Here is a 27,759-nt window from a genome sequence, read left to right on the forward strand (position 1 = left end):
GATAGATGTATACACATGCAAGATGTTGTAAAGCAGTTTAGGCCTGCAATTCAACATTCAATGTGATTTAGGACCTTAAAACAGTGGTTTGCGTCAAATCTAGGTTTTTTTATCGAGACTTTTGACGTGTGTCCCACTCAACCATGTCTCCATCCAGGTATTAGACTGCTTGAAACATCTTTTCCATCATTTTTCTAGCCAGCATAATTTTTTCTAAATTTCCAAGTTCGCCTCTCCATTGAAGTCTATTGTGGTTCGCGAAAGTTCGCGTGAACCGAACTTTCGCAGTAGGTTTGCGACCCTAAAATCGGAGGTTCAGCCCATCTCTAATGACGATTCAGCTTTTCCCATAGTCTTGCAGTTAGCAATCATGTGACCCCCCCCCCCCCCCCAACAAGACAAATTCAGCAATCATGAGGCCCCAACAAGACAAATTCAGCAATCATGAGGCCCCAACAAGACAAATTCAGCAATCATGAGGCCCTCAACAAGACAAATTCAGCAATCATGAGGCCCTAACAAGACAAATTCAGTAACCATGAGGCCCCCAACAAGACAAATTCAGCAATCATGAGGCCCCTAACAAATCATGAGGCCCCCAACAAGACAAATTCAGCAATCATGAGGCCCCAACAAGACAAATTCAGTAACCATGAGGCGCTCAACAAGACAAATTCAGCAATCATGAGGCCCCAACAAGACAAATTCAGTAACCATGAGGCCCCCTACAAGATAAATTCAGCAGTCATAAGGCACATAAATAGACAACATTTCACATAAATAGGCAGAATGCCCCCTTAATATGGTAGATACCTCTCACCTGGCTTCTGCATTCTCCTCTACTGGCTGCTGTGCTTGGCTGACCTGGCAATACTGTTTTTGGCTGGCTTGGGGATGATGTGTGGGCCGAAAGGCCTGGCTGGTGGTGATGTTGGGCTGGCCTGGCTGGCAGTGATGCTGGGCTGGCCTGGCTGGCAGTGATGCTGGGCTGGCTAGCCTGGATAGTTTAGGCAGTGACGGGTGCCCCCTAGTTTAGGTAGCACCAGGTGCCCTCTAGTTTTGGTAGTGACAGGGCCCCCCAGTTTAGGTAGTGACAGGTGCCTCCTAGTTTAGGTAGTGACAGGTGCCTCCTAGTTTAGTTAGTGACAGGAGCCCCCGAGTTCAGGTAGTGACAGGGACCCCCTCCCAGTTCAGGTAGTGACAGGTGCCCCCCAGTTCAGGTAGTGACAGGAGCCCCCTCCCCAGTTCATGTAGTGACTAGGACCCCCCTAGTTCAGGTAGTGACTAGGACCCCCCCAGTTTAGGTAGTGACAAGGACCCCCCAGTTTAGGTAGTGACAGGGGACCCCCCAGTTTAGATACAATACAATAACATTTGTAAAGCGCTTTTCTCCCATAGGACTCAAAGCGCATAGCTGTGTCTCAGATTAATACAGGGTTGCAGGCTGGGTTGTGTTACAGAGGAGATAGTCAGATGTTCATGAATGCCAGACTGAAGAGGTAGGTTTTCAGTTTAGACTTAAATGCTTCCAGGGATGGAGCCGTCCTGATTGGGTGTGGCAGAGAGTTCCAAAGTGTAGGGGCAGCATGACAAAAGGCTCTGTCTCCAAAGGTTTTGAGGTGGACTCTGGGGTGACCAAGGTGTTACGTCCTTTTGATCTAAGATTGTGGGGGGTGTGATGTAGTTGCAACAAGTCCTTCAGGTATCCAGGGCCCAGATTGTGCAAGGATTTGAATGTCAGAAAGCCAATCTTAAACAGAATTCTCCATTTTATCGGTAGCCAGTGGAGTGAGCTCAGGGTTGGTGTTATGTGGCAATGGCGGGGTTGGCTCGTTAACAGCCTTGCGGCGGCATTCTGTACTAATTGCTGGCGGCGTAAGTCTTTCTTATGCAGGCCTGTGTAGAGGACGTTGCAGTAGTCTAACCTTGATGTGACGAAGGCATGAACTAGGGTTGGAAGATCCTCTGAAGGAATTAGGTGTTTAATCCTTGCAATATTCCTTAGGTGAAAGAAGGAATGTTTCACAACAGCTGAGATTTGATTCCTGAAGCTTAATTTCCCATCAATCAGTACTCCCAGGCTGCGCACACAGTCTGAATTGTTCAGGTCTGAGCTCCTTATCCTTAGCGGTGTTGGTTGAGACTTGGGCTGCTTTGCTGTTGAGCCCTGGCCCTCGATAACAAGAACCTCAGTTTTGTCAGCATTAAGTTTTAGCCAATTATTATTCATTCACTCCTAAAGCTCAGCTAAGCATGCGTTTATTTGTGGAGTAGGGTCTGTGACGTCAGGTTTGAATGACAAATATAGCTGGGTGTCATCAGCATAGCAATGATATGTCAGGCCATGTTTTTGTATGATTTCTCCAAGTGGCAGCATGTATATGGTGAACAGTAAAGGGGATAATATTGCGCCCTGAGGTATACCGTATTTTAGTGGTACAGGGTTGTAGAGGAAGGGCCCTAAGGCTACCCTTTGTGTTCTGCCAGCCAGGAAGGAGTTGAACAACCGGAGAACAATGCCATCTATGCCACAGTACTCTTGTAGCCTGTTGAGCAAGATTTCATGATCGACTGTGTCAAAAGCCGCTGAGAGGTCGAGCAAAATCAGGATGGAACATTGACCCTTGTCTCTTGCAATGAGCAGATCATTGCAAATCTGGGTGAGGACTGTTTCACAGCTGTGATATTTACTGAAGCCAGATTGAAGAGGGTCAAGGATTTTGTTTCTGGAGAGCCTGGCTTCAAGTTGGAGGTAGACAGCCTTTTCAATAACTTTTCCCAGAAAGGGGAGGTTTGAGACAGGTCTGTAGCTGTTTAGTGCATCTAGTGCATAGGTAGTGACAGGAGACAAGTGTAAAAAGTAGAGAAGGGAGGAGCGCTCCGTAGTGTATTAAACTTTTTAATTGGATACCACGCAAGGGTTAAAAACACTTACAAAAATGTAAAAAACAGCAAGCATATCAAGGGTGAGTACCCCAAAAAGAAAACTTTGGATGGCAACCTGTTCCTCCTCTGTGGCCAGCAGCGGGGGTAGTCCTAGATGTTTATGGACGGTGGAAGCCTCTCCTCAGGTTTGTTGGATGCAGTAACTTCGCAACGCGTTTCGGCGTCTCCGCGCCTTTATCAAGCTTGATAAAGGCGCGGAGACGCCGAAACGCGTTGCGAAGTTACTGCATCCAACAAACCTGAGGAGAGGCTTCCACCGTCCATAAACATCTAGGACTACCCCCGCTGCTGGCCACAGAGGAGGAACAGGTTGCCATCCAAGGTTTTCTTTGTGGGGTACTCACCCTTGATATGCTTGCTGTTTTTTACATTTTTGTAAGTGTTTTTAACCCTTGCGTGGTATCCAATTAAAAAGTTTAATACACTACGGAGCGCTCCTCCCTTCTCTACTTTTTTCTTGTACTACAGTTACACCCTTCAGCCGGGGTTGAGGAGCAGCCAGTGGTCGTATTAAAGAAAACCAGAAGTGGTGGTCGGTTAGCGCAAGATTGCACATCGTTTTCTCTTCTCTTTCAGTGACAGGAGACCCCCAGTTTAGGTAGTGACAGGAGCCCCCCCAGTTTAGGTAGTGACAGGGACCCCCCAGTTTAGGTAGTGAGAGGGACCCCACAGTTTAGGTAGTGACAGAGACCCCCCAGGTTAGGTAGTGACAGGGACCCCCCAGTTTAGGTAGTGACAGGAGCCCCCCCCCCCAGTTTAGGTAGTGACAGGAGCCCCCCCGTTGTGACAGTGGCACGGAAGGGGGGGGGCATCTCCCCCCTTCCCTCACCTTGGGGCTCACCCTTCCTCGCCGGTCCCCCCTCCATAATTAAGGGGCTGGCAGCAGACGGCACACTTCCTCTATTCCCTGCACGAGAGGGAGATCTGTGCGTCGCTGGTCTGATGTCACTGCCTAGACCAGCTGCGCACAGATCTTCCTCGTGTGCAGGAAGTAGAGGAAATGTGCTGCTGCCGCCCGGTCCGCCGCTCATTTATGGAGGGGGAGTGAGTAAACGAGAAGCCCGAAGGTGAGGGAAGGGGGGGGGGAGATGTTTCCCCCTTCTCCGCCGATGTGCAGTAATGCTCCCCCTTCACTGTGCTGAGTCGGGTGGGGGCGGGGGAATTACCGATGGGCGCCGGCGCCGCCACTGATTTGGCCGGGCGGACGCCCATGGGTGCGGTTCCTCGCTGCACTTCTGGAGGAGAAGGGACGTTTATGTTTACTGCCCATTCCTCTTCAGTCTAGAAGAACCCCACTGGAGCACCAAGACAAGGTAATCCTGAACAACACACTCCACCTTTTGCATGTACCCATTGTACTGCAATGTACCTTTTAACAAGACTTTGGATGCGTTGGTTCCGGGAGTGTGACATTCAAGAGCAGTTTTAAGCTGCCGTTCACATCACACTTCCAGCACACCTGACCCTTCATACCTTTCACCAACATTGTGCCATGAAATTTGTTTCCACCTGGCAATAGTGATCTTTTCCTCCTTCCCTGGTCGGTCCATTCGGGCCAATCAGAGGGAAGTGCAAAAGAATCAGTAACTTTTTCTCCAAACATTAACATGACTGGGCCCTGTGTTCTCATTAACCCCTTATTGTTCATGAGAATGTCCTCTCCTCGGTCTCGAAATGGCAACCTAGGATCACCATCAGCACGGTACTCTTCATTATGAGAGCACCTCCTTGGGAAAGAAAATCATTAGCAATTTGTATTATGCTTTGTTCAGTCAGTTTTTTTAGTCTCTTTCTGATATCGGAAATCTCGCTGTTCTCCAAACCAGGATTGGCCTCTGGAAACTTTCGCTTATCCGACTGACATGTCTGTGTCTCTGCTGCCAGCGATTCAGCTTTCTCGATTCCATATTGCCAAACTCTTGAAACCAAAATACAAACAAATCAATTCTTATTAATGATTTGGGTTTCGCCCTGCCGGCTTTTACTCTGTGCACCTCAGATTGATCAATGCATACCATAATTGATCTCGTTTCTTTATAGTTCTCTTGAACTCTTACTCTTTTTGGTAGAATGGAGCTACACTCCTCTCCACTACTTTATGTACAATGTCATAAGTACTTACCTTTTTAAAATCAATATAGTGCTTACTATAGAGGTTTAACAGCAGGGGGAGCGCTGCTGCGGCATGATAGAATGGAGAGCAAATGAGCATAAAGGGATCAACTTACCAAACTAAATGATACGTTCAACTTAGGGAGCCTCTAGCGGGGGGAATCCCACACTGGGCTATAAAGACTTTACAATGAGATAGGCGGCCACAGAATCGATGTCATCGCGCACGCCGCTACCACCGGGAGTTTGCATAGCGCCATATTAGAAGAGGATTATCCAATAGGCTGGCATTGTGTTTTGCCAGTAGTTCTATGCAAGTAATAGGTTTGCATAACATAGTTCAATGACTAATTTTAAACGCTAGATGGCAGCATAGGATAAGGAATCTAATTCTAGGGGATGATATTGTTGTACCAATGTTCAATGCCATATTTTTAACTCTAGATGGCAGCAAAGGATAAGAAATAAAATTCTTTCAACACAAAGCAAACTTTCAATTGGGATTTTTTTAGTGAAAAATATAAATGGCTCATTACAATTCTGTGAATTGGTATGTATATATATATATTTTATATATATATATATATATATATATATATATATAAATATAATACAGTGGGTTGCAAAAGTATTCGGCCCCCCTTGAAGTTTTCCACATTTTGTCACATTACTGCCACAAACATGAATCAATTTTATTGGAATTCCACATGAAAGACCAACACAAAGTGGTGTACACAGGAGAAGTGGAACGAAAATCATACATGATTCCAAACATTTTTTACAAATCAATAACTGCAAAGTGGGATGTGCGTAATTATTCGGCCCCCTTTGATCTGAGTGCAGTCAGTTGCCTATAGACATTGCCTGATGAGTGCTAATGACTAAATAGAGTGCACCTGTGTGTAATCTAATGTCAGTACAAATACAGCTGCTCTGTGACGGCCTCAGAGGTTGTCTAAGAGAATATTGGGAGCAACAACACCGTGAAGTCCAAAGAACACACAAGACAGGTCAGGAATAAAGTTATTGAGAAATTTAAAGCAAGCTTGGCCTACAAAAAGATTTCCAAAGCCTTGAACATCCCATGGAGTATGGCACAACTGTAAACCAACCAAGGCAAGGCTGTCCACCTAAACTCACAGGCCGAACAAGGAGAGCGCTGATCAGAAATGCAATCAAGAGGCCCATGGTGACTCTGGACGAGCTGCAGAGATCTACAGCTCAGGTGGGAGACTCTGTCCATAGGACAACTATTAGTCATGCACTGTACAAAGTTGGCCTTTATGGAAGAGTGACAAGAAGAAAGGCATTGTTAACAGAAAGCATAAGAAGCCCCGTTTGCAGTTTGCCACAAGCCATGTGGGGGACACAGCAACCATGTGGAAGAAGGTGCTCTGGTCAGATGAGACCAAAATTGAACTTTTTGGCCAAAATGCAAAACACTATGTGTGGCGAAAAACTAACACTGCACATCACTCTGAACACACCATCCCCACTGTCAAATATGGTGGTGGCAGCATCATGCTCAAGGGGTGCATCTCTTCAGCAGGGACAGGGAAGCTGGTCAGAATTGATGGGAAGATGGATGGAGCCAAACAGGGCCGCCATCAGAAATTTTGGGGCCCCTCACAAATCATCAGTCCGGGCCCCCTAGTTGGAGGCTTGCTGTCCACAAATTAATCACGAATAACCACGGTGGATACTCGTGATTCAAGTTAGCTCTAATTGCCACAGCTGAGCGGCTAGATGCGGCGGGGTTAATTACCCAGAACGCCGCTCTCCGCCCAGCGTTTCAACGAGGTGCAAGTGTCCAAATGGACGAGTTGCAAGCCTCGATATCGAGCACTTCCTCCTTCAAGCCGGAAGGAGGAAGTGCTCCATCATTTTTTTTTAGAACCTCCCAGTTTTATTTTCTGTTTAAAAAAGCTAAAAAAGTAGGTTTAATGCTATTGTCTCATATGGTAATGATTCAGCTTTTCCCATAGTCTCGCAGTTAGCAATCATGTGACCCCCAACAAGACAAATTCAGCAATCATGAGGCCCCCAACAAACCATGAGGCCCCCAACAAGACAAATTCAGCAATCATGAGGCCCCCAACAAGACAAATTCAGCAATCATGAGGCCCCCAACAAGACAAATTCAGCAATCGTGAGACCCCCAACAAGACAAATTCAGCAATCATGAGGCCCCAACAAATCATGAGGCCCCCAACAAATCATGAGGCCCCCAACAAGACAAATTCAGCAATCTTGAGGCTCCCAACAAATCATGAGGCCCCCAACAAGTAAAAATTCAATCATTAGGCCCCCAACAAGACAAATTCAGCAGTCATGAGGCACATACATAGACAGCATTTCACATAAATAGGCGGAATGCCCCCTTATTATGGTAGACACCTCTCACCTGGATTCTGACAGGGACCCCCAGGTTAAGTAGTGAGTGACATGGAGCCCTTTTAGGTAGTGAGTGAGTGACAGGGAGCCCCTTTAGGGAGTGAGTGAGTGAGTGACAGGGAGCCCCTTTAGGGAGTGAGTGAGTGACAGGGAGCCCCTTTAGGAAGTGAGTGAGTGACAGGGAGCCCCTTTAGGGAGTGAGTGAGTGAGTGAGTGAGTGACAGGGAGCCCCTTTAGGGAGTGAGTGAGTGACAGGGAGCCCCTTTAGCTAGTGAGTGAGTGCCAGGGAGCCCCTTTAGCTAGTGAGTGAGTGCCAGGGAGCCCCTTTAGCTAGTGAGTGAGTGACAGGGAGCCCCTTTAGCTAGTGAGTGAGTGACAGGGAGGCCCTTTAGGGAGTAAGTGAGTGACAGTGAGGCCCTTTAGGTAGTGAGTGAGTGCCAGGGAGCCCCTTTAGCTAGTGAGTGAGTGACAGGGAGCCCCTTTAGCTAGTGAGTGAGTGACAGGGAGGCCCTTTAGGGAGTGCCAGGGAGCCCCTTTAGGGAGTGAGTGAGTGACAGGGAGCCCCTTTAGCTAGTGAGTGACAGGGAGGCCCTTTAGGGAGTGAGTGAGTGACAGTGAGGCCCTTTAGGCAGTGAGTGAGTGCCAGGGAGCCCCTTTAGCTAGTGAGTGAGTGCCAGGGAGCCCCTTTAGCTAGTGAGTGAGTGACAGGGAGCCCCTTTAGCTAGTGAATGAGTGACAGGGAGGCCCTTTAGGGAGTGAGTGAGTGACAGGGAGCCCCTTTAGCGAGTGAGTGAGTGACAGGGAGGCCCTTTAGGGAGTGAGTGAGTGCCAGGGAGCCCCTTTAGCTAGTGAGTGAGTGCCAGGGAGCCCCTTTAGCTAGTGAGTGAGTGACAGGGAGCCCCTTTAGCTAGTGAGTGAGTGACAGGGAGGCCCTTTAGGGAGTGAGTGAGTGACAGGGAGCCCCTTTAGCTAGTGAGTGAGTGACAGGGAGGCCCTTTAGGGAGTGAGTGAGTGACAGGGAGCCCCTTTAGCTAGTGAGTGAGTGACAGGAAGGCCCTTTAGGGAGTGAGAGTGACAGGGAGCCCCTTTAGCTAGTGAGTGAGTGACAGGAAGGCCCTTTAGCTAGTGAGTGAGTGACAGGGAGCCCCTTTAGCTAGTGAGTGACAGGGAGGCCCTTTAGCTAGTGAGTGAGTGACAGGGAGGCCCTTTAGCTAGGGAGTGAGTGACAGGGAGGCCCTTTAGCTAGTGAGTGAGTGACAGGGAGGCCCTTTAGGCAGTGAGTGAGTGCCAGGGAGCCCCTTTAGCTAGTGAGTGAGTGCCAGGGAGCCCCTTTAGCTAGTGAGTGAGTGCCAGGGAGCCCCTTTAGCTAGTGAGTGAGTGACAGGGAGCCCCTTTAGCTAGTGAGTGAGTGACAGGGAGGCCCTTTAGGGAGTGAGTGAGTGACAGGGAGCCCCTTTAGCTAGTGAGTGAGTGACAGGGAGGCCCTTTAGGGAGTGAGTGAGTGACAGGGAGCCCCTTTAGCTAGTGAGTGACAGGGAGGCCCTTTAGGGAGTGAGAGTGACAGGGAGCCCCTTTAGCTAGTGAGTGAGTGACAGGAAGGCCCTTTAGCTAGTGAGTGAGTGACAGGGAGCCCCTTTAGCTAGTGAGTGACAGGGAGGCCCTTTAGCTAGTGAGTGAGTGACAGGGAGGCCCTTTAGCTAGGGAGTGAGTGACAGGGAGGCCCTTTAGCTAGTGAGTGAGTGACAGGGAGGCCCTTTAGGCAGTGAGTGAGTGCCAGGGAGCCCCTTTAGCTAGTGAGTGAGTGCCAGGGAGCCCCTTTAGCTAGTGAGTGAGTGACAGGGAGCCCCTTTAGCTAGTGAGTGAGTGACAGGGAGGCCCTTTAGGGAGTGAGTGAGTGACAGGGAGCCCCTTTAGCTAGTGAGTGAGTGACAGGGAGGCCCTTTAGGGAGTGAGTGAGTGACAGGGAGCCCCTTTAGCTAGTGAGTGAGTGACAGGGAGGCCCTTTAGGGAGTGAGAGTGACAGGGAGCCCCTTTAGCTAGTGAGTGAGTGACAGGAAGGCCCTTTAGCTAGTGAGTGAGTGACAGGGAGCCCCTTTAGCTAGTGAGTGACAGGGAGGCCCTTTAGCTAGTGAGTGAGTGACAGGGAGGCCCTTTAGCTAGGGAGTGAGTGACAGGGAGGCCCTTTAGCTAGTGAGTGAGTGACAGGGAGGCCCCCCCCCCCCCCAGCCGCCGCCGCTGCTTCCCCTACCTTGCCAGGCTGCTGAAAGGAGTTGGATCTATTTAAGTTCATGTCAGATATCAGATGCCTTAGACTACTTCATTTCCTGGCGCCAGGGCATGTCACATAACGTGGTTAACAGGACACACACACACAGGAGTTGTGAGCACAAATTATGCTGAATCTTTATTACAGTTGCTTTCCTTATATCCTACTCAATACAGGATTTTGCTCATGCGCAGTTTATCATCATATGTCACCATAATTACAGAAAGTCATGTGATTTACGAGAATTAACACAGTTCAATGATCACGGGGAAAACATGTTATTTATGACATTCCAGGTGTCCCCAGTTGGGGCATTTTATGGGTTTTGCCCAGAGAGAAGAATTTGGCTATTCTCTACCTCATGCAGCCAGCTCTTCCTGCACAGATGTGTGTGGGTGGCTGATTGTTCTATAGACACATTAATATCACACTGAATAGATACATGAGGCACAGACTTAGATACATGTATGCTTGTATATGAAATTGATCTATATACTAATATATATACATACATATATATATATATATATATATATATACATATATACCTACATATTCTTTCAGCTGCCAGCAGCGTCAGACCTCAAGATCAGCGGCGACCCGACCAGTAAGAGCGGGCGCTGGACGCACCCGCTCTATATGCGGAAGTGACGTCACTTCTGCATATCAGTGCGGGCGCTGGGTCCTAGCGCCCGCACTATTGTCGCCGCCTGATCGGGGTCTGATGGGCGGCGGCGGCTAGAGGGAGGGAGCAGCGGCCAGGGGAGGTTGAGCGGTGGCCTGGCGGCACCTGCCAGGGCCGCGGCGGGGATGGGGCCCCCTGCAGGCCCGGGGCCCGTGACGGGAGTCACGGATGCCCCCCCTGATGGCGGGCCTGGAGCCAAATACAGGGCAAACTTGAAAGAATACCTCTTGGAGTCTGCAAAAGACTTGAGACTGGGGCGGAGGTTCACCCTCCAGCAGGACAATGACCCTAAACATAAAGCCAGGGCAACAATGAAATTATTTAAAACAGAACATATCCATGTGGTAGAATGGCCCAGTCAAAGTCCAGATCAAAATCCAATCGAGAATCTGTGGCAAGATCTGAAAACTGCTGTTCACAAACACTGTCCATCTAATCTGACTGAGCTGGAGCTGTTTTGCAAAGAAGAATGGGCAAGGATTTCAGTCTCTAGATGTGCAAAGCTGGTAGAGACATACCCTAAAAGACTGGCAGCTGTAATTGCAGCAAAAGGTGGTTCTACAAAGTATTGACTCAGGGGGCTGAATAATTACGCACACCCCACTTTGCAGTTATTTATTTGTAAAAAATGTTTGGAATGATGTATGATTTTCGATCCACTTCTCACATGTACACTACTTTGTATTGGTCTTTCACGTGGAATTCCAATAAAATTGATTCATGTTTGTGGCAGTAATGTGACAAAATGTGGAAAACTTCAAGGGGGCCGAATACTTTTGCAACCCACTGTGTGTGTGTATATATATATATATCTTTATGGACAATTTTAATTGTATCAATAATTTGAATTTATCAAATATTAGCTCAAATTTATTGAAGCTATAAAAGTGCATATGATAATAATTATGCACATATGTACATACGCAACACATGTGCACGCGTATGCCGCACAAATTATTTTTGGAGTGTTTGAGAGTATTCGGGGAAAAAAGTGAGGATAGTGGGGAGGAAACGGGAAATAGGGCTAGGGAAGGTACAGGGTGTGTTGTGAGGGAAAGTGACGGGAAAAGAGATATTTTGGGCCGGTGTGATCTGGGAAGAGGAATGTATTTAGTGGGTGAAAGGGGGGTATTTTTATTTATTTTATAGTGGTACTCTATATCAGTTTGTGTCATAAAATTTTAGCTCGTGGGTGACTAAGATCACAGAAATTAATAATTGTGTTCCAAGCATTCGTTTAGCCCTTCAGATTTTAATGTTCTGAGGTTAAAAATCCAGAACATTTTGCGCACTTTTAATCGGGCCATACGTTCTGTGGGGGACAGGTTCTCGGGTATAAGTTCAGTTGAGCTAAATACCAGCAATTTAGAGTTAGATTCATGATATTGCGCAAAATGTCTGGATAAGCTATGTTTCGCGTATGCTTTTTGATGTTTCTCTTATGTTGTCCAATGCAAGCTCTCATATGTTGATCCGTTCTGCCCACACATTGCTTGTCACAGGGACATGTTATGAGATAAATGACATGGGTGGTACTGCAACTGAATGATTGGTGAATGTTGTGTCTTTCTTTGGTAATGCTGCATGTAAAAAAAAGGTTGCCGGGATGTAAATATTTGCACGCTAGGCATTTGCTTGAAAAAAGGCTTAAGGCAGACAAACTCCTTGCAGATAGACCCAATGCTGCAAGACAAGAGTGCTATCCACTACACCATGGTGCTGCTCGATCTATCTGATGGTTGGCCATCTATAAGCGTATGGCCACCTATTCTGGTCAGATGTCCAAGGTAAGGTGAACAAAATTGATGCCAACTGTCAAAAACTGACGGGACAGGACTGGGCACCTAATGTGTGAACCAAAGCCTAAGGTTTACAGAGGAGTTCCCACCCCACACTTGGGGTTGAAAAAGATCCTCAAAGGTTGCATTCTTGGTAAATAGGTTAGTCCTGCAGAGCGGAACACACTGCAAATACAACCTCCCAACAGAGATGTAGACAGTAACAAGTGGGTGGAGGGGGCACCCCAAGATATACAATTCTTTAAAAACTGTTTAAAAAGGAGAGGTATGCTTGGCTTCTTCTCCTGTAGCATAAAAAACCACAACCCAAATTTTGTGTGCAGAATAAAATCTAAATTCCGAGTTTGAGGGTTATTCTTCCCTGCAGATGTAACTGGGGGGTCACAGACCGTCAAGATAAGCGCAATGGTCAGAACTGGTGGGATAGGCATCCCACTGTAGTTGCAGTGTTTTCTACATGTTACATAGGGAGGTCGGCTCACATGACCGCATGATCACATGACCACATGACTGTGGCGCCAGTGTAAAAAAAACTCAACAATATCATCAAATTTGGAGAATCAGGAAGGGGCAGATCTTCTCCACTGATATCTCCTGCTCTCCACCCACTCACCACCCACTTTCTGCCTCCTTCCAACCCTTCCTCCTTGTTGATGAGGAGAGGAGGGCTGGATGCAGATGAAGTGGATAGTAGCCAGGGAGTGGGTGGCTATCATGAGGGAGCATGGAAGAAGGTTTGCCCATTCCTGCTTTTTTCACAGGCACTGTAGGGACCAGGAGACATCAGGAGGTGGGGCAGTCCACACCAGACTGGGGCAGCAGGCAGAAAAAGATGCAGCCAGCGTTGGATGAAGATGGGAGTGCAGGGAGCCATGGATTGACAGAGAAGAGCACCAGCTGGAACAGGTGAGGCGCTACTCTGCCAAAGACATTGCAGGTGCCCTTGGGAGCAACAGTTAAGTTGGGAGGGGGGTGACCTGGAGGGCCCCAGCAGCTAGATTGGGGCCCCAAAGCAATAGACCAGGTTGCTTATATGTTAGCGCTGGCCCTACCCCACAGCTATGCCACTGCAGATGTTACAATCTGGTGGTACAATCTGTCACTGATTTGAAAAGATTTTCCTTTTTCACACTAAGTGTAAAAAAAACTGAGTGGAAAAAAAGAAATAGTTCTATGAGTAGACCTGACTATGCTGTGTAATGTGTATTGTACAGTGGGATGTGAAGGTTTGGGCAACGTTGTTAATCGTCATGATTTATCGTTGGTTGTTACAATAAAAAATGTCAGTTAAATATATCATATAGGAGACACACACAGTGATAGTTGAGAAGTGAAATGAAGTTTATTGCATTTACAGAAAGTGTGCAATAATTATTTAAACAAAATTAGGCAGGTGCACAGACGCGGAGCTAGGGGGGGTCGGGGTAGGACAGGTGCCCCTGGGCACTAGGTCCCCGAGGGCGCCCAGCTGAGCTGCAGGTTTTTTTTTGTTTTGTTTTTTGGGAGGGGAGCAGCGCAGAGAAGAGGGAGAGCTGTGAGCAGCGGTGGACAAGGGGGGCCATCTCCCCCCCCCCTTCCCTCACGTACATTCCCTACATATATTAGGGACATATACCCCCTGCCTACATATACTGGGGACATATACCCCCTGCCTTCATATACTGGGCACATATACCTCTGGCTACATATACTGGGCACAAATACCCCTGGCTACATATACTGGGCACATATACCCCTGTATATACCCCTCCCCACTGTGCCCATAGCTCTCCCTCCACTGCACTGCTCCCCTCCTGCTGGGGGACACACCTGCCTACATATACTGGGGACATATACCCCCTGCCTACATATACTGGGCACATATACCCCCTGACTACATATACTGAGCACATATATACCCCCTGACTACATATACTGGGCGCATATACCCCCTGACTACATATACTGGACGCATATATACCCCCTGCCTACATATACTGGGCATATATACCCCCTGCCTACATATACTGGGCACATATACCCCCTGACTACATATACTGGGCGCATATATACCCCCTGACTACATATACTGAGCGCATATACCCCCTGACTACATATACTGAGCGCATATACCCCCTGACTACATATACTGGGCGCATATACCCCCTGACTACATATACTGGGCGCATATACCCCCTGACTACATATACTGGACGCATATATACCCCCTGCCTACATATACTGGGCATATATACCCCCTGCCTACATATACTGGGCACATATACCCCCTGACTACATATACTGGGCGCATATATACCCCCTGACTACATATACTGAGCGCATATACCCCCTGACTACATATACTGAGCGCATATACCCCCTGACTACATATACTGGGCGCATATACCCCCTGACTACATATACTGGGCACATATACCCCTGGCTACATATACTGGGGACATACACCACTGGCTACATATACTGGGGACATATACCCCCTGCCTACATATACTGGGGACATATACCCCCTGCCTTGATATATTGGGCACATATACCTCTGGCTACATATACTGGGCACATATACCCCTGGCTACATATACTGGGGACATATACCCTCTGCCTACATATACTGGGGACATATACCCCCTGACTGCATATACTGGGCACATATATATCCTGACTACATATACTGGGCACATATACTCCCTGACTACATATACTGGGCACATATACCCCCGTGACTACATATACTGGGCAGATATACCCCCTGACTACATATACTGAGCGCATATATACCCCCTGACTACATATGCTGGGCGCATATACCGCCTGACTACATATACTGGACGCATATATACCCCCTGCCTACATATACTGGGCACATATACCCCCTGCCTACATATACTGGGCACATATACCCCCTGCCTACATATACTGGGCACATATACCCCCTGCCTACATATACTGGGCACATATACCCCCTGACTACATATACTGGGTGCATATACCCCTGGCTACATATACTTGGGACATATACTCCTGGCTACATATACCAGGGACATATACCCCCTGCCTACATATACTGGGGACATATACCCCCTGCCTTCATATACTGGGCACATATACCTCTGGCTACATATACTGGGAACATATACCCCTGGCTACATATACTGGGCACATATACCCCTGTCTACATATACTGGGGACATATACCCTATGCCTACATATACTGGGCACATATATCTCCTGACTACATATACTGGGCACATATACTTCCTGACTACATATACTGGGCACATATACCCCCTGACTACATATACCAGGCACATATACCCCCTGACTACATATACTGGGGTTATATATCCCTGACTACATATACTGGGCACATATATCCCTGACTACATATACTGGGCACATATATCCCTGACTACATATACTGGGCACATATATCCCTGACTGCATATATTGGGCACATATACCCCTGGCTACATATACTGGGCACATATACCCCTGGCTACATATACTGGGCACATATACCCCTGGCTACCTGTTCTGTGGACATCTCTACCCCGGCTACCTGTTCTGTGGACATCTATACCGCTGGCCACCTATTCTGGGGACATCTATACTGCTGGCCACCTATTCTGGGGACACCTATAGACCTGGGGCTACCTATTTTTGGGGAACCACTGCTGTCGGATTGAATGTATTTTGGGGAACTGCTGCCAGGTGAGAGGTGTCTACCATATTAAGGGGGCATTCTGCCTATTTATGTGAAATGTTGTCTATTTATGTGCCTCATGACTGCTGAATCTGTCCTGTTGGGGGCCTCATGATTTGTTGGGGGCCTTAAGATCGCCGAATTTGTCTTGTTGGGGGCCTCATGATTGCTGAATTTGTCTTGTTGGGGGCCTCATGATTGCTAAATTTGTCTTGTTGGGGGCCTCATGATTGCTGAATTTGTCTTGATGGGGGGGGGGGGGGGGGGGCTCATGATTGCTGAATTTGTCTTGATGGGGGGGGGGGGGGGCTTATGATGGCTGAATTTGTCTTGGAACATGCTGAAGGGAGGGTGGGTGAGCGTGAGCCTGCTAACTTCCTGTACATTTGGCTCCACCCATAACCACACCCACATTTATTATATTGCCACGACCCTTTTTTGGTGTGCCTTAACCTTAGGGGGCGCATTAATAGTCTTTGTCCCCGGGCGCTGAAAGCCTTAGCTACGCCTCTGCAGGTGCATACATTTGGGCAGCACAAAAAAGAAATGAAATCAATATTTAGTAGATCCTCCATTTGCCAAAATTACAGCCTCTAAACACTTCCTGTAGGTTCCAATGAGAGTCTGGATTCTGGCTGAAAGTATTTTGGACCTATCCTCTTTACAAAACCTCTCTCGTTCATTCAGGCTTGATGGCTTCCTAGCATGGACAACTCTTTTTTAGAGATGTCGCGAACCTCCGATTTTCGGTTCGCGAACGTCCGCGGAAGGTTCGGTTCGCGTAAAAGTTCACGAACCGCAATAGACTTCAATGGGGAGGCGAACTTTGAAAAATAGAAAAAATTATGCTGGCCACAAAAGTGATGAAAAAGATGTTTCAAGGGGTCTAACACCTGGAGGGGGGCATAGCGGAGTGGGATACATGCCCAAAGTCCCGGGGAAAAATCTGGATTTGACGCAAAGCAGCGTTTTAAGGGCAGAAATCACATTGAATGCTAAATTGCAGGCCTAAAGTGCTTTCAAACATCTTGCATGGGTATACAGCAATTGGGGAGTGTAATTAGAGTTCTGCTTCACACCGACACACCAAACTCACTGTGTAACGCACCGCAAACAGCTGTTTGCGTAGTGACGGCCGTGCTGGACTGGTGCGCACCGTGGCCAGAGTGTAGGCCGTGGCGTTTTTCAAGGCCATATGGTCGTCGGGCTGTGGTAGCTCAATGATAGAACAACAGTGACTGTCCAGCTGATCAAATTTGGTCTGACCACAATGAAGCAACGACCTTATTATCTTTTGTGTGCCACCCCCACCCGAGACACTCAAATAGCCGGCGGTCATTGCTTCATTGTGATGCGCAAGCCCCTTCACCGCGGCAAGGTAATGATCACAAAGGGGGATGAACACATGTACATGCCTTTTGTTTTTTTGTTGCAGCCACCCGCAGTGCAGCCAGAAAAATTAGGCAGGCATGTACATGCACCAGAAAAATTTGTGTAGCAGCGGCCTTAAAAATTCAGGAATCCGCCTAGAGTCATGGACCCTGTTGGTGGTGGCAGTGAAGGCAGTCAAGCGGCCTGCAGGCAGAGATGCTGTGTGTGGGGACTGACTTAGTCTTCGGTCATGCAGTAGCCCTCCGTGATCCATTCCTCATTCATTTTGATAAAGGTCAGGTACTGAACACAGTCGTGACTTAGGCGACTTCTCTTCTCAGTAACTATGCCTCCAGCTGCACTGAAGGTCCTTTCTGACAGGACGCTTGCGGCAGGGCAAGAGAGAAGTTGTATGGCAAATTGGGACAGCACTGGCCACAGGTCAAGCCTGCGCAACCAGTAGTCCAAGGGTTCATCGTCGCTTTTCGCAGAGTCTACATCCACACTCAAGGCCAGGTAGTCGGCTACCTGCCGGTCCAGGCGTTGGTGGAGGGTGGATCCGGAAGGACTATGGCGAGGAGTTGGACTAAAGAATGTCCGCATGTCCGACATCACCCTGAGATCGCTGGAGCGTCCTGTCCTTGCCTGCGTGGACTTGGGAGGAGGAGGGTTACTGCCAGTGGTACCTTGATTGCATTGTGCAGCCACATCACCCTTAAACGCATTGTAAAGCATCATCGACAGCTTGTTCTGCAAGTGCTGCATCCTTTCCGCCTTGTGTTGAGTTGGTAACAGGTCCGCCACTTTGTGCCTGTACCGAGGGTCTAGTAGCGTGGCCACCCAGTACAGGTCATTCGTCTTGAGTTTTTTGATACGGGGGTCCCTCAACAGGCTGGACAACATGAGAGGACATCTGCACAAAGCTTGATGCAGACGTACTCTCCATCTCCTCTTGCTCTTCCTCAGTGACGGGATGCAACTCCTCTTCCTCCCCCCAGCCACGAACAATACCACGGGAACGTGGAGCAGCAGAAGCCCCCTGTGACGGCTGCCACGGTTGTTCTTCTTCCGCCGCCTCTTCCTCCTCCACAGAAACACCTTCCTCATCATCACCATCATCAGAGTCTGACTCCTCTCCTTCCCCACACGACTCCTCTTCTTCCTCCTCCTCCTCCCCCCTCTGTGCTGCCGCAGGTGTTGTGGGAACATCGGGTTCGTGTGTAAATGGCTCCCACGACTCCTGCTGCCGTAACTCTTCTCGTTCACGCTCCTCCACAGCTGTATCCACCACTCTACGCATGGCAAGCTCCAGGAAGTGGGCGTAGGGGATCAAGTCGCTGATGGTGCCCTCATCGCAACTCACCAGTTTGGTCACCTCCTCAAAGGGCTCCATGACCCTGCATGCATTTCGCATCAGTGTCCAGTTGTCGGGCCACAACATCCCCATCCTCCCAGATTGTGTCCTTGTACTGTAATGATACAGGTACTGGGTGACGACTTTCTCCTGGTCGAGCAGGCGAGAGAACATCAGCAGGGTGGAATTCCAGCGAGTCGGGCTATCGCAAATCAGGCGTCTCACCGGCAACTTGTTTCTATGCTAAATGTCCGCAAAGCGTGCCATGGCCTAGTAAGAGCGCCTGAAATGCCCACACAACTTCCTGGCCTGCTTCAGGACGTCCTCTAAGCCTGAATACTTGGACAAAAATCTTTGCACGACCAGATTCAGCACATGTGCAATGCAGGGTATGTGTGTCAGCTTTCCCAAATTCAACGCAGAAATGAGATTTCTGCCGTTGTCACACACCACGTTGCCGATCTCAAGCTTGTGCGGGGTCAGCCATTGCTCCACCTGTTTGTTAAGAGCAGCCAGGAGAGCTGCTCCAGTGTGACTCTCCGCTTTCAGGCAAGACATGTCTAACACTGCGTGACACCATCGTACCTGGCATGCAGCATAGGCCCTGGGGTGCTGGGGCTGTGTAGCTGGAGAGGAGATCGCGGCACCAGCCAAGGAGGAGGAGGAGGATGATGACAGCGAAGCGGTGGTAGCAGGTGGAGAGGAGGTGGCTGGAGGCCTGCCTGCAAGTCGTGGAGGTGTGACAAGTCGGTCCGCTGCGCAGCCACGTACTCCCTGCTTGCTGCCATCGGTCACCAGGTTGACCCAATGGGCTGTGTATGTAATGTAGTGGCCCTGCCCGTGCTTGGCAGACCAGGCATCCGTGGTCAGGTGGACCCTTGACCCAACGCTGTGTGCCAGAGATGACACCACTTGCCTCTCAACTGCATGGTACAGTTTGGGTATGGCCTTTTGTGAAAAATAATTGCAGCCTGGTATCTTCCACTGCGGTGTACCAATGGCCACAAACTTACGGAAAGCCTCCGACTCCACCAGCTTGTATGGTAATAGCTGGCGAGCTAATAGTTCCGCCACACCAGCTGTCAGACGCCGGGCAAGAGGGTGACTGGCAGACATTTGCTTCTTCCGCTCAAATACTTCCTTCACGGACAGCTGGGTACTGCTGTGGGCAGAGGAGAAGGAACCGCTGAAGGGAAGAGGCGGTGTGGAGGAGGGTGGCTGTGAAGGTGCAAGGGAGAAAGTGGATGAAGACGATGCACCTGAAGGAGGAAGAGGAGAAGGAGGGTGGCTTGTCTTTTGAGGGGTGCTGCTTTTCCTCAGGTGTTCTTGCCATAGCTGTTTGTGCCTTCTCTCCAGGTGCCTTCGTAAGGCACTTGTCCCTACGTGAGAGTTGGCCTTTCCACGGCTCAATTTTTGCTGGCAGAGACAACAGATGGCTTTGCTCCGATCTGAGAAACACACGTGAAAAAATTTCCAAACCGCTGAGCCCCCCTGGGGTGATGGCGCTACGGTGGCATCAGCAGCTGACGTTGAAGGGCATGTTGGCTGGCTGGCCATAGCTGGCGATACATGGCGCCGGACACTGCCCCCAGCTGTTTCTGAGGACGAGCTCCCTCTGCTTCTATCATGGAGTCGTCTCCTCCTACTCCTCTCTGACTCCTCCTCTGAACTGTCCCCCTGGTCATCTCCTCTCCTGGAAACATATGTGGTATCCGTATAATCGTCATCATAATCCTCCTGGCCAGCTGCGCTTTCCTCAGACACCTCCTCAAGTGCACCAACTTCAGGTGGTCCACCATCATCCCCATCCACACATGTTACGTCCATACTATCGCCACCTAACTCAGACGTATGAGGTGGTGTACCTGCGCCTTCTTGTTGTTGTTGCAGTAGTGGCTGGGAATCAGTGATTTCACCACCACCACCAAATAACTCCTGCGAAGTGTCAAATGCAGCGGATGTGGTGCTTGTTGTAGCGTTGGTGGCTGCGGGAGATGAGGTGTTCTGTGTTAAATACTCAAGCACCTCCTCACGATTTTGGGAAGTGATGGCACGTGCCTACTTTTGAGCACTGTATTTTGGGGCAGGTCCGCACGAAATCACAGCAACACCACCTCGCACAGACCTGCCGGTGCCTGGTGGTCTGCCTCTACCTCTTCCTCTACCTGGTTTGTCCATTTTTTCCATCTCGGGGGGATGCTAGCTATATGCAGTGAGGTGGGTTCTCACTCAACACAACAGGTAGTTAGATACAGTGAGCTGGGTTCACTCAACACAACGCTAGGTATATGCAGTGATGAGGTGGGTTAAGCAAACACAACAGGCTCCCGGGTAGTTAGATGCAGTGAGCTGGGTTCACTGAACAGTAAAGGTACTTAAGATGCAGTGAGGTGGGTTCTCACTCAACACAACAGGTAGTTAGATGCAGTGAGGTGGCCAGGTGGGTTCTCACTCAACACAACAGGTAGTTAGATGAAGTGAGCTGGGTTCACTGAACACAACAGGTTGTAAGATGCAGTGAGCTGGGTTCACTGAACAATAAAGGTACTTAAGATGCAGTGAGGTGGGTTCTCACTCAACACAACAGGTAGTTAGATGCAGTGAGCTGGGTTCACTCAACACAACAGGTTGTAAGATGCAGTGAGCTGGGTTCACTGAACAGTGAAGGTACTTAAGATGCAGTGAGGTGGGTTCTCACTCAACACAACAGGTAGTTAGATGCAGTGAGCTGGGTTCACTCAACACAACGCTAGGTATATGCAGTGATGAGGTGGGTTAAGTAAACATAACAGGCTCCCGGGTAGTTAGATGCAGTGAGCTGGGTTCACTGAACAGTAAAGGTACTTAAGATGCAGTGAGGTGGGTTCTCACTCAACACAACAAGTAGTTAGATGCAGTGAGGTGGCCAGGTGGGTTCACTCAACACAGCAGGTACTTAGATGCAGTGAGCTGGGTTCACTCAACACAAAGCTAGGTATATGCAGTGATGAGGTGGGTTAAGTAAACACAACAGGTACTGGGGTATATGCAGTACTGGATAGTACAATGTGCAGCTCCCTGTCACACACACAGGTAGTCACTAAATGTGCTGGGCTGCTGGCAGTGGCACACACACTATCAATTAGCAAGTCTGTGCATGCAACAAAAGTGTCAGTTTGACACACAGAGAAAAAAAAAAGTACAAGATGAGCTCTGAAAAGAGCTATTGAGGGGTGCTATAAAAGCAATAACAATCAGCCAGGAGCAAGCTAAGCAGCCAAGAACCTAACTAATCTGTCCCTAGAAGAACAAGTCTGCAGCAGCTCTCCCTAGTCTGTCTAATAACAGGCAGACGAGTGACTGTAATGGCCGCCGGAGGCTGCCTTATATAAGGGGGGGTGGGGCTCCAGGGCTTAGTGTAGCCTGAATGGCTACAATGTGCCTGCTGACTGTGATGCAGAGGGTCAACGTTGACCCTCATAGTGCATTATGGGGCGAATCAAACTTCCGCAAAAGTTCGCCTGGTGCAGGCGAACGCGAACCCCCTAAGTTCGCCGGCGAACCGTTCGCTACATCTCTACTCTTTTTAACCACTTGAGGACTGCAGTGTTAAACCCCCCTAAAGACCAGGCTTTTTTTGTACAAATGGGCCACTGCAGCTTTAAGGCCAAGCTGCAGGGCCGCACAACCCAGCACACAGGCAATTCCCTCCCCCCTTTTCTCCCCACCAACAGACCTTCCTGTTGGTGCGGTCTGATTCCACCTCCCACACCGATAACCCCGACACGGCGGTTTTGCAGTGTAACAGTCTCCCGAGCGGGGATCGCCACTTGGAGACCGAAGGCGGGGCAGAGCTAAGCCCCCCGAGCAGGAGATGTGTGCGCAGCTTACACGCGATCTCCTGCAGTAGCTGGCTCCAGGATTTCCTGCAGTAGCTGGCTCAGAGAAATTTAAAAGAGGAGGAAAACTTACAATTGACCCCCTTAAATACTCTTTCTTATAATTAGATTCACCTGTGTATGTAGGTCAGGGGCCACTGAGCTTACCAAGCAATTTGAGTTCCAATAATTAGTTCTAAAGGTTTAGGAATCAATAAAATGACAATAGTGCCCACATTTATGCACCAGCCTAATTTTATTTAAACAATTATTGCGCACTTTCTGTAAATGCAATAAACTTCATTTCACTAATCAAATATCACTGTGTGTGTGTCTCCTATATGATATATTTAACTGACATTTTTTATCGTAGCAACCAATGATTTACCGTATTTCGCGCCGTATAAGACGCTCCGGAATATAAGACGCACCCAGGTTTAGAGGGCAAAAACCAGGGGAAAAAAAATACTAAACCTGGTGCGTCCATATTCCAGGAGCGTCTTGTACATGTCCTTCTGTGTGTCCTCATGTGTGCTCCTGTGCCCCCCATATCCCTATGTGTCCTTCTGTGTGTCCCCCTGTGCCCCCATGTGTCCTCCTGTGCCCCCATGTGTCCTTCTGTGCCTCCCATGTGTCCTCCTGTGCCCCCCATGTGTTCTCCTGTGTGTCCTTCTGTGCCCCCCATGTGTCCTCCTGTGCCCCCCATGTGTTCTCCTGTCTGTCCTTCTGTGCCCCCCATGTGTCCTCCTGTGCCCCCCATGTGTCCTCCTGTGCCCCCCATGTGTTCTCCTGTGTGTCCTTCTGTGCCCCCATGTGTCCTCCTGTGCCCCCCATGTGTTCTCCTGTGTCCTCATGTGCCCCCCATGGGTTCTCCTGTGTGTCCTCATCTGCCCCCATGTGTCCTGTGCCCCCCATGTGTCCTCCTGTGCCCCCCATGTGTTCTCCTGTGTGTCCTTCTGTGCCCCCCATGTGTCCTCCTGTGCCCCCATGTGTCCTCATGTGCCCCCCATGTGTGCTCCTGTGCCCCCCCATGTGTGCTCCTGTGCCCCCCCATGTGTGCTCCTGTGCCCCCCCATGTGTCCTCCTGTGCCCCCATGTGTTTTTCTGGTGCCTCCTCATGTGTGCTCCGGTGCCCCCATGTGCCCTCATTTGCCCCCCTGCCTTCCTCCCTCCCACCTGCCCGAGTCTCCTGGCCCCCCGGATGGAGAGTTAATAGCGGCAACAACTTACCTTTGCCAGGCTCCCGCGCTGATCCTAGATCATTGCGCTGCCCCCCGCTAGCCTCCTCTGCCTCCCCCTCTGTATCTGGCCCCCCGGGTGTAGGAATAAGTGTCGGCAGCTTACCTCAGCAGTGCGCCCGCGATGACTGCAGACGTCCGTCTTCCAGGCACTTCTCGCTCTAGTGGCCGGCTTGAACTGATGACGTGCAGTTCAAAGCCGGCCACTAGAGCGAGAAGTGCCTGGAAGACGGGCGTCTGCAGTCATCGCGGGCGCACTGCGGAGGTAAGCTGCCGATACTTATTCCTTCACCCGGGGGGGCCAGATACAGAGGGGGGAGGCAGAGGAGGCTAGCGGGGGGCAGCGCAATGATCTAGGATCAGCGCGGGAGCCTGGCAAAGGTAAGTTGCCGCCACTATTAACACTCCATCCGGGGGCCAGGAGACGCAGGCGGGCACAGAAAGGCAGGCACAGAAAGGCAGGGAATCCCCAACGTGGCGGCGGGTCGGCGGTTCGGATCGGCGGGCGTTATTAAGTTGGGGATTCCCTGCCTTTTCTGTATAAGACGCAGGGACTTTTTCTCCCCATTTTTGGGGGAGAAAAAGTGCGTCTTATACGGCGACAAATACGGTATACAGGGAAATCATGACTATTAACGTTGCCCAAACTTTCGCATCCCACTGTATTATTATGGTGTGAATGTGATTTGAAATATGTATATGAAATGTGTTATACTGTACATATACTGAGATTAGGACTGTGCTATAAATGTGATGGGTGTGATATATATATATATATATATATATATATATATATATATATATATATACTGTATATATGTAACGATTGGTGTCAGCAACACAGATATTTCTGATTATTGGTGATCTGCAGTATCACCAATAATACAGATGCTATACCTGATTATATGGTGATCTGCAGAATCACCAATAATACTAGTATAGCCTGACACGTGACAACCCGTGGAGGATCGTGTTTTTAGGTGTAACAGTGATACAGGTGAGAGAGCCTACCCGAGTAGTTCTGCGCCTGCGCAGTACAGCCCGGAGGACGTCCGATGACGTCAGCGCGGCCGCGTGGGACGCAAAAGAGTCCATCCATGGAGCGCAGAAGAGCCTGACCTGGCAGCCGGCCTGGCCACGTCGGGTCGGCCACCGAAGACGACCGGAAGCCTCTGGAGCGGCGGCGAGGGCACCTCCTGCCTGCCACGGGCTGGAGGAAGCCCCGGGTAAGTGGATATGGATTTTTATTTTTTTCAAGGTTTCCCTGAACCTTCCCTTTAACCTGTGAGAAATGGAAGGACCAGGCATAACTTGAGCTTTTTCGGCGCGCGGCAGAAGCCGCCAGGCTGATACGCGGAGATAGCTGCCATGCCGCTAGTCTCTGTGCGGCGGCATCTCCGATATTCTTTACAATATATCTATATCTATATCTATATATATATATATATATATATATATATAAAAAATCGGATGTGTGTATGTATGTATGTACTGTATGTATGTATGTATGTATGTATGTATGTATGTATGTATGTATGTATGTGCCACGATCACTTCGAAAACGCCTAGACTGATTTAAATGAAACTTGGTATACAGATCCCTTACTACCTAGGATGATATGTTCTGGGGGTCTCGCATCCCCCCTGCACACCTGGGCAGAGCTACAAACAGCTAATCAGATTTCACTCATTCATGTCAATGGAAAAAATGTAAAAGGCTTCCGTTCTCACAGTAATGAAGCCAGAGTCCCAGAGAATGAGGTTACAAATCCAGGAAAAGTGGGTGGAGTATTAAACAGCCAATCAAATTTTAGCCATTCATTTTCAATGGGAAAATGTAAACTGCAGCAATCCTTACACTGTTAATCGCAAGGTTTTCAAACTTTGCACACTTGGTGACTGGGTAAATGGGGTTAATATTCAGGAAAGTGGGTGGAGCCTACAACAGCTAATCAAAAGTCATCTATTTTCAAAGGGAACATTTAAACTGCTGCCATTCATACACTGTTAATGGCAGAGGCTTCAAACTTGCCACAGTCGGTCATTGGGTGACTGGAGTTTAAATTCACTAAGGGCAGAGCCAAAAAAGCCAATCAGATTTATTTGGTGGATAAACTGCTTCTATTCACACATTTTTGATGCCAGGAACACCAAAGCTCACAAACATGGTCACTGAGTGACTGTGTCAAGGTTACAAAAAGTAGGTAGAGCCAAAAACAGATTTCATGGGGAAAATATAAACTGCAGCCATTCTTACACTGTAAATCGCAGGGTTCTCAAACTTTGCACACTTGGTCACTGGGTGAATGGGATTAACCTGCTGGGCGGTCTGGACGAGCTCAGCTCGTCCAGTACCGCCGGAGCCTGCCGCTCAGGCCCTGCTGGGCCGATTTGGCTCAAATAAAGTGCAGCACACGCAGCCGGCACTTTGCCAGCCGCGTGTGCTGCCTGATCGCCGCCGCTCTGCGGCGATCCGCCGCGAGCAGCGGCGAAAGAGGGTCCCCCCAGCCGCCTGAGCCCAGCGTAGCCGGAACAAAAAGTTCCGGCCAGCGCTAAGGGCTGGATCGGAGGCGGCTGACGTCAGGACGTCGGCTGACGTCGATGACGTCACTCCGCTCGTCGCTATGGCGACGATATAAGCAAAACAAGGAAGGCCGCTCATTGCGGCCTTCCTTGTTTATTCTGGGCGCCGGAGGCGATCGGAAGAACGCCTCCGGAGCGCCCTCTAGTGGGCTTTCATGCAGCCAACTTTCAGTTGGCTGCATGAAATAGTTTTTTTTTTATTCAAAAAAACCCCTCCCGCAGCCTGCCTGGCGATCTTAATAGAACGCCAGGCAGGTTAATATTCAGGAAAGTGGGTAGAGCCTACAATAGCTAATAAAAATTCACCTGTTGATTTTCAAGGGGAATATTTACATTGCTACCATTCTTACACTGTAAATCACAGAGGCTTCAAACCTGGTACAGTCGGTCACTGGGTGACTGGGGTTCATATTCTGTAAAGGGGGCGGAAACACAAACAGCCAATCAGATTTGTTTATTTCTATGTGAATATACAGTAATTGATAACAAGGACCCCAAAGCTCATAAACTTGGTCATTGAGTGACTGTATGTCGAGGTTACAAAAAGTGGGCGGAGCCAACAACTATTTTTTTTACATGGAAAAATATAAACTGCAGCCATTCTTACACTGTTAATGGCAGGGTTCTCAATCTTGACACAGTTGGTCACTGGGTGAATGGGATTAATATTCAGAAATGTAGGTGGAGCCTACAACAGCCAATCAAAATTCATCTATTGATTTTCAAGGGGGATATTTACATTGCTGCCATTCTTATACTGTTAATGGCAGAGGCCTCAAACCTGGTACAGTTGGTTACTGGGTGACTGGGGTTCAAATTCAGAAAGGAGGCGGAGCCACAAACAGCAAATTAAATTTGTTTAATTTCAATGGGAATATACAAATGATTGATACCAATTTCGATGCCAGGAACCTGAAAGCTCACAAACTTGGTCATTGAGTGACTGTGTGTCAAGGTTAGAAACAGTGAGCGGAGCCAAATACAAATTTCACTGGGAAAATATAAACTGCAGCCACACTTACACTGTAAATAGCAGGGTTCTCAAACTTTGCACACTTAGTCACTGGGTGAATGGGATTAATATTCAGACAAGTGGGTGGAGCCTACAAACACCTATCAAAATTCACCTATTTCAAGGGGAATATTTAAATTGCTGCCATTCTTTAACTGTTAATGGCACAAGCCTCAAACCTGGTACAGTTGGTCACTGGGTGACTAGGGTTCAAATTCAGAAAGGGGCGGAGCCACAAACAGCAAATTAGATTTGTTTAATTCCAAAGCAATATACAAATTGATACCAAGGACCCCAAAGCTCATACATTTGGTAAATGAGTGACTATGTCAAGGTTAGAAGAAAAAGTGGGCAGTGCCAACAACCAATTTTTTTTTTTTTTACATGGGAAAATATAACCTGCAGCCATTCTTATATTGTTAATGGCAGGATTCTCAAACTT

This window comes from Hyperolius riggenbachi, chromosome 11 (assembly GCF_040937935.1).
Source record: "Hyperolius riggenbachi isolate aHypRig1 chromosome 11, aHypRig1.pri, whole genome shotgun sequence".
Classification (NCBI taxonomy): Eukaryota; Metazoa; Chordata; class Amphibia; order Anura; family Hyperoliidae; genus Hyperolius; species Hyperolius riggenbachi.